The sequence below is a fragment of the Engraulis encrasicolus genome, chromosome 10 (genome assembly GCF_034702125.1).
Source record: "Engraulis encrasicolus isolate BLACKSEA-1 chromosome 10, IST_EnEncr_1.0, whole genome shotgun sequence".
NCBI classification, from domain to species: Eukaryota; Metazoa; Chordata; class Actinopteri; order Clupeiformes; family Engraulidae; genus Engraulis; species Engraulis encrasicolus.
The window spans coordinates 28,357,437-28,365,520 of record NC_085866.1 but is presented as its reverse complement, the minus strand read 5'-3'; the positions used below and the strand labels follow the sequence as shown (position 1 = coordinate 28,365,520).

General features: G+C 43.0%; 1 long non-coding RNA gene across 1 annotated transcript; it reads left to right on the top strand.

Annotated features, from left to right (window-relative positions):
- The first annotated feature begins 945 nt into the window (after window positions 1-945).
- On the top strand, window positions 946-4,503 carry LOC134456165 (uncharacterized). Its single transcript, XR_010036233.1, has 4 exons — window positions 946-1,040; window positions 1,419-1,486; window positions 3,176-3,285; window positions 4,228-4,503. It is a non-coding gene; the product is annotated as an uncharacterized LOC134456165 (long non-coding RNA).
- Window positions 4,504-8,084: the final 3,581 nt, after the last annotated feature.

Here is an 8,084-nt window from a genome sequence, read left to right as displayed (position 1 = left end):
CAGCGCCTTGTACTGTCCACTAAACAAGGACGGTTATCTTAGCATGTTAGCTAGCCTAGCTTTTTCGGTCTGGTAGGCAGATGTTAACGTTAGCTAGCCTGCCACCACCTAAAAATACTAAACCTTTGGGCAAGTGATACGGTGTCACGAATGAATGTATGCAGTTTTACTGACATTGACGTCGGATATCTGCAGGGGCTAGATTTTGAAATTACGACAACATTTGGTAACCTGCTACATTTTAACTAGCTAGGAGGAGACTAATATTTGGTTACAGATTTGTTTGACATAAAGCTTATTTTCCGTGATATCTAAAAGTTAATGACATCATGGACACTTGTGTCTGAATGTCGCACACAACTAAGTTATCACCTTGTATAGTCTTGAAAGTGTGGCTGTATTGTTCTAATATATGATTTGTCCCCCTTGACCAAGCGAAAAACACACACTCTCAATTGCCTTTCTGTAAGATAAGAGATGGTCACAGCATGTGTCGTTATGAACGGGGCAGAGGTAAAGAAGCCCCCTCCGATGTTATTTGACAGAACAGGAGTATGCCCTGTCGTTGCTCTTGCTCCAATGCACACATAGAGCTAGAGACTTCTGTGCCAGAAAGAAGAGAACGAGAAATTGTGAATTTAAGAATGTGTTTTGTTATAGGGTAATTGATGACATCGTATGGATGACATGATGCCCATCTAGGAGTGTGTGTGTGTGTGTGTGTGAGAGAGAGAGAGAGAGAGAGAGAGAGAGAGAGAGAGAGAGAGAGAGAGAGAGAGAGAGAGAGAGAGAGAGAATGTGTAAGACTGATGATGTGTATAAGGCCTCTGCATGTTTTGGCTTTGTATTTGTGTATTTATGTAAGCTGATAAACACCTTAATTTTGTTTGGAATTAGGCCTAACATGATAAAAAGTACTTCACTCTATTCTACATCCGCAGACACTCCAGGAGACGGTGGTTGCAATGCATTATCAACACCCCGCAACCCCAACCCTCCAATGGAACCCAGAACCCTCCGGAGTTCCTCAGGACCTGTCGGTAATATATTTGACTGCATGTTTTAAGGGAAAGAAAATGATCTAGACTTTACATGTGCAATTTCCATTTTAACCATCTCAAATAACCCTGAGGTTCTCATCGTCAAACTAGAGAAAACATCAGTAAGGTTCAGGCTGTCTTTTACAGATAAGGTACTTTATTCACTGTATTACTAAGCACTTCATTCATCCTGTGGGAAATTCAAGAAAAAATTGTCCACTGTTTGTAACAGTATTTTTTAGCCAATTTGGATTGGAGCCAATTTTGGTCCCCTAGGGGAAATTCTTTCTCTGCATTTATCCCATTTCGGCTAGTGAATCACATTGAAATTTCTTAGCATAACAATATGTGATTGTGTTATCATTTTTTTTTCATCAGGCATGAGTGAGGCGAACACATCGTGCGTTGGAGGAAGAGTTGCAGTGACGACATGGACCACAGGCCAGGTAAACAGGTTTATTCTGAGCATGTCAGCCCATACTTCTGTGATCAAAGTGCTATTAATAGAGAAAGATGTAATGCAACCAGAGGAACATATATATGTTGATGAGTACACTCCTGTTGAAAAAGTAATATTTTGAACAATATTTCAATAAACACACAAGTTATTTCCAAAATGACCATAGAGTAAGTGTAATACAACATCTTTTCAGCTTACTGCAGAAAAGTAAGGTCAATAGTATAACTTGAATGACATATTTGTCCATTGTTCTGAAATTATGCTGGTGCAAAGGTGAGTACACCCCTATGTTAAACTGTCTATGGAGGGGCCGTGTTGGCCCGAATCTTCACGAATTTGAAAGATTAAAAGGGAGGTCATCGCTGTGCATTTCATCCTTGCCTTACATTGAACTTTTACATTTCGAGTCTGGACCTAGCTAAACAAGATGTATAGGATTTCATTCAAATCTCATATGGAGAGTATCATGATCTGATGATGTTCAGTAGTCACAGTACATGTTAACAAGCATGTTTCTAGTGGTGAAATTCAGCTTCCTACTGCGGACGGCATCGGTACAGGTCCGAAACATTTCGGTCCTACTACCATGCTTGACTTTCAGCATGAGGCACTTTTCTTTCTACAAATCACTTTTTACCACCACACATGCTTGACACCATCTACTGATGCAAAATTGTTTATCATGGTCTCATCAGAGTCAAACAGACTAAGGATATGGGATATGGAACCATGTACTGTGATCTAATGACACCATGATAAACAAATTAGCTTTAGATCAGTGGTTCTCAACCTTTTTGAGCAAACGCCCCCTTGGACTCATCACAAGCCTCCAAACACCCCCCTGACCCTATCATAAGCCTGGCCACGCCCCCTCACCTCCCCCTCCCTAGTATCAGCTGTATCCTTCTCAACAAAGAAAAGTGCCCATGCTTAAAGTCAAGCATGGTAGTGAGAGTTGCACGGTTTGGGGCTGTGTGGATGCCATCAACAGGAGGAAGCTGAATTTCACCAAAAGAAACATGCTTGTCGACATGTACTGTGACTACTGAAGCAGATCATGATACATACTCTCCACATGATTTCATTCAAATCTCACACACATCTATTTTGGCCTGGTGGGGACTCATAATGTAAAAGTTCAATGTAAGGCAAGGATGAAACACACACAACGATGACCTCCCTTTAAATCCATTTCAATTTCAAGACGTTTTGGGCCAGCACGCCCCTTCTCAGACAGTTTAACATAGCATAATTGCACAAAAAAATGGACAAATATGTCATTCAAGTTATACTACTGACCTTACTTTTCTGCCATAAGATGAAAACATTTTTGTATTACACTTACTCTATAATCACTTTGGGAACAACTTGTGTGTTTAAAAATATATATATTATTCACGATGTTACTTTTCAACAGGGGTGTAGTCATTACTGCCGTGCACTGTATATTTGGATCACCATTACACGTTTAGTCATAAAGTAATGAAAACTTGTGTACAGCATTGTATGTTTTCTGTTCAGCTGTAGATTACCTAATAGTGACGAGGTCACCAATGCCATCACCCAGGCTAGTAAGGATTCTGGGTAGTGCTGGGGACCAGAGAGTTTACTCATAACTCATTTATGTGATTATGATGTATAAAAAAGACTAACTCAGTTTCTTTCTGTCTCGCAGAAGCCTGAAATAGATTCTTTGAGAATCTTAAAAGTCAAACAACTGGGCCTTGCGGGGAAGACTGATGACGTGAGAAAAAAAGGAAAAATTTGATGGGCAGACGTGAGCGGGTAGGTAAAACCACAACTACCAACCCCATCATACAACTGCCATCACTTTCTTTTGTCACTACTTCACTTCAGGGGGCAATTAGCCAATATCCCCTTTCTTTCTTCCGAGTACTATTGTTAGTTTTTAGAATGACCGCATTTGGTACAAGGTATTTGCAAATGGGCAGCCAACACTAAAGGTCTGTTTTGACTCCTCCGTCAGGCCCTACCATGGAGCATATGGCAGGGCACTCGTTTGCAATGCGACCGACCCGGGTTCAATTCCTGGCCTGGGTCCTTTGCCAGCCCTTCCCCATCTCTCTCTCCCAACTTGCTTCCTGTCATCATCTGCACTGTACTGTCATTATGAAGACAATAATATCTTTTTTAAAAAAGACTCCTCCATCAGTTGGGGGACACATACTGTCAGTGGGGGGGCAGTGGCAGATCGCGAACAATTCAAACTGGGAGAACTATGCGTTGATCGCGGCAAGGGGTCTATTCAGCCATAAAAGGGAGGGCGTGGTGGCTGTTTGGGTACTTGATCTGCCGTTACCCTGCTGACAGTACGTGTCCTCCAACTAAAGGACGAGTCTAAACCAGGCTTAAGAGATGCAAGCATAAGGAAACGTGGGGGGGACCATAGTTTTAAAACACGTGGTTTGGGGGAACCATGGTTTATGGCAAATAGTGTATCAAAGTTAAATAGTAGAACCATGGTTAATTTTTGTAAGGGATATTACTATGACAGCTACTGTACTCCTGTGGATAAACCACAATTGAACTATGCTTGGTTGATCTGCTGGATAATCTTGTGAAAATCCTGCTGTATTATCTCATGTGACCAGTTCTTTGGCATGTTCATGGTAAACAAGCATGAGTGTGGGTTTTGAACTGTACATATTTTTTAATGTTTAACACATTGTTTAAAACTGCCCTATTTTTTTGTTGCTTTTCAAGCAGTGGTGCTGGTGGCGCAGGATGTCCTGGAGGAGGACGACCTCGACTACCTCAAAGGAGCTGATTCTAGCCTTGTGCCTGATGGGGAAACAAGTGCACATTTGTTGTGCTCTGTCTGAGATGGAGAAGTGTGCGCCTTGCTGGCGTACTTCAATTGATGCCAGCAAGCCCAGCCAGCGAGTGACCGATAGTGGCCGGTTCTCCCTTCGTGACCTCCCCCCCCCCTTCTGCGGCCGACAAAGCTTGAAATATGATTAAATGTAAATGTAAAATAAGCAATTAAAGAAAGAACATTCAACAAAAGAATTGTCTGTTATAATATGGTTTTAGCTGGGATTTAGCAGTAATTTAAAGTTGGCCTAATTGTTGTTTTGCAGTAGATTTGTGTCTATTATATTATGTTGAAAGAAGTATACTGCCTTACAAAGGCAAAGTGCAGTAACCAATTACCGTAGGTTCATTCTGAAAATGTGTTCATTCTGAAAATGATTTTCATAAAGACCTCCTTTATCTTGTGACTAAGAGTTATGGTCAAAATGTGCCCTGTTTTACAAATATTGCTATGTCAAATTTGCAGTAACTACAATATCCAACCTACCAAGTCTTTGAAGGCATTTTTTCCCCTCAGTTTCATTGTTGGCACTGCTGTTTACCTTTTGTAGGGCAGTTTAACCTAACGTCAGCATAAGTAATTTCGGCAACTTTGGCAACATCACAGATGTGGCAACATGCCCGTCACATGTTAGCCTGGGAAATCCTCAGCTTCCACAATCGTTTCGATCTGAAAGACAATCTCACTCGTGATTAGGATGGTAACCAGGCAAGACTAAGTTGTAATAGGCCTAAATAATAGAATAGAACGCTTTTCAAAGTATTCTGAGATTTGAGCTTCCCTTGCAAGGTGCACAGTCGTTTATAGATGAACAGTGTCCAGTAAGTGTGAGTTCATTGTTGTAACAACTTTGGGGAAGAAGCTAAAAACACCTAGCGTGATAAAGGCATGTACATAAATGCCTGTGAAATCAATTTATTGCCTGGTCGTGGGAGGTATGGGTCGTCCCATGCCTCACAGATCCGGAGATATACAACTACAAGAATGGAACACATCCGTGGGAGTATCTGCATCAAATACGTGAAGCACGTGCCGTATCAGGTGAGAAAACGGCATCCGGATTTGTCTCATGTCGAAACTGTCCCATTCCGAGATTCGGATATGCTCCATATATGAAAATTGGCACCAGCGTATCAGTACCGTATCTATCAATATATCTCCGTATATTGTAAATATCCAGAAATATCTTCATACAAACATCCCTGGAAACAGAGCCTTTTTGCCCAGTGGCCGCTGGTGTATTTCTGCGGTTAGGCCTCTTCACCACACATAGAGAACCACTGACCTATCACAAGGCAGGGTGTAGAAAACCACTTACCTATGAGCAGGCAGAGAAACACTGACCGATGACAAGACAGGGTGTATAAACCATTGACCTATCAAAAGGCAGAGTATGAACTAACCAATCAAAAGGCAGGGTGTATGAACCACTGACCTATGAGAAGGCAGGGTGTATGAACCACTGACCAATGAGAAGGCAGGATGTAGAGAAACACTGACCTACGGCAGGGTGTACGTAGGCAAAGCAACACGTGAAATAATAATGATTTAATCTCTGAACTGATTTTATTACTCATCACAAACTTGCGTACGCACACACACACGCACACGCACACACACACACGCACACACACACACACACACACACATACACACAAACACACACACACACACACACACACATGCTCAAGCTCGCGCACGCACACACGCACGCACACACACACGAACACACACACACACACACACACACACACACACACACACAAGCCACTGGACACCAATTGTAATTACATCAGGTGTTTGTGTGTGTGTGTGTGTGTGTGTGTGTGTGTGTGTGTGTGTGTGTGTGTGTGTGTGTGTGTGTGTGTGTGTGTGTGTGTGTGTGTGTGTGTGTGTGTGTGGCTTTGTGGGTAGGCCTATGTGTGTGTGTGCATGTCCTTATAAAGGACACGACTGTGTCAGACAACCTAATTTCATCTCCCCAATGTGAAAAGCTCAATTTAAACTCAAGACGCTCCAGTGTGTGTACAGATACACATACACACCCACACCCACACACACACACACACACACACACACACACACACACACACACACACACACACACACACACACACACACACACACACACACTGCGCTCATGCTTACTAACATAAGGATGCTTAAAATAATCACATTTGTGTGTGTGTGTGTGTGTGTGTGCGTGTGCGTGTGCGTGTGTGTGTGTGTGTGTGTGTGTGTGCGTGCGCGTCCAACAAGAAAGGTTTTACTGTGTTTCACAGTCAGACAAGTGACCTTGCCGGTTCAATTAACTAATTTAAACACACACACACACACACTCACTCACACAGTTGAAACACACACACACACACACACACTCACACAGAAACATACACACGTACACACAGTTGACACACACACACACTCACACAGACACATGCACACACACCTGCAGGATGTTTGGTATTCCGTTGTTGTGGCTTAAATTTAGATCAGGTTGTGTGCCCTTGGCATGTGCTAGCGTGACAGGTATTACTCACACACACACACACACACACACACACACACACACACACACACACACACACACACACACACACACACACACACACACACACACACACAAACACACACACACTGAACCTGATAGTGTTTGTTTTTTAGGAGGAGGAGGCGAGTTGACTAAAGAGGAGGAGGGTTGTAGGCGGAGGATGAGGAAGAGGAGGAGGAGGGGTTTAGGAAGAAGAGGAGAAGGATGAGTGATGTAGGAGGAGGAGGAGGAGGAGGATGAGGAGGAGGAAAGTTGACTAAAGTGGGAGGGAGGAGTTAACTATTAGGGGGCAGGAGTAGGAGATGGAGGAGGGGAGGACAGTTGATTAAGGAGGAGGGGAGGAGAGGAGATGAGGAGTTAACTAAGGAGGAGGAGGGATTACCTAAGGAAGAGGGGAGGAGGAGGAGGAGGAGAAGAAGAAGGAATGAAGTTAACTATTAGGAGGAGGGGAGGAGAGTTGGAGGAGGGGAGTAGGGTAGGAACGGAGATGACTGAGGGAGGATGAGGAGGAGGAAGAGGGGAGAAGGAGGGAGGGGAGTTAACTAATGAGGGGAGGAGGAGTATGAAGAGAAGGAGCAGGAGGGGTGGAAGATCAGGTGTTGAGTAAGGAGGAGGAGAGTTAACTAGGGAGATAAGGAAAGGAGGAGAAGAGGAGGAGAGGAGTTGACTAAGGAAGAGGAAAGGAGAAGATTTAACTCTAGGAGGAGGAGAGTTGAGTAAGGAGGAGTGCAGGAGGGGAGTCAACCAAGGGGGAGGGGACTTAACTATAGGAGGAGGAGGGAGGGGAGTAAACTACGATGTTCCAGACCATGTTCAGCTAGCTGGAATCCACTACACTCAGTTGAAGAAAGTAGAAGTACCAGGTCCATGTCATGTTAAGATTGTCTACCTTAACTGACAGTGTTTTCTGCACATGGTCTATCCCAACTCACAGAATGTCTTTTTGCCCAATTACCTTTTTACATTTTTTACATATTTACATTTTCACATTTTTTATCTTTACTGTTTTTATTTTTTATTTCCCCTCCCTGACTATTCCTGTGTTATTTGTGTCTTGAAATGTCCATGTGGGCATTTGTTTATTTGTGTATTTATATAAGCTACTGGATACCTGAATTTCCCCCTGGAGATTAATAAAGTTACTCTACTCTACTCTACTCTACTCTACCATTACAGATGTAATTACAACACTAGAAG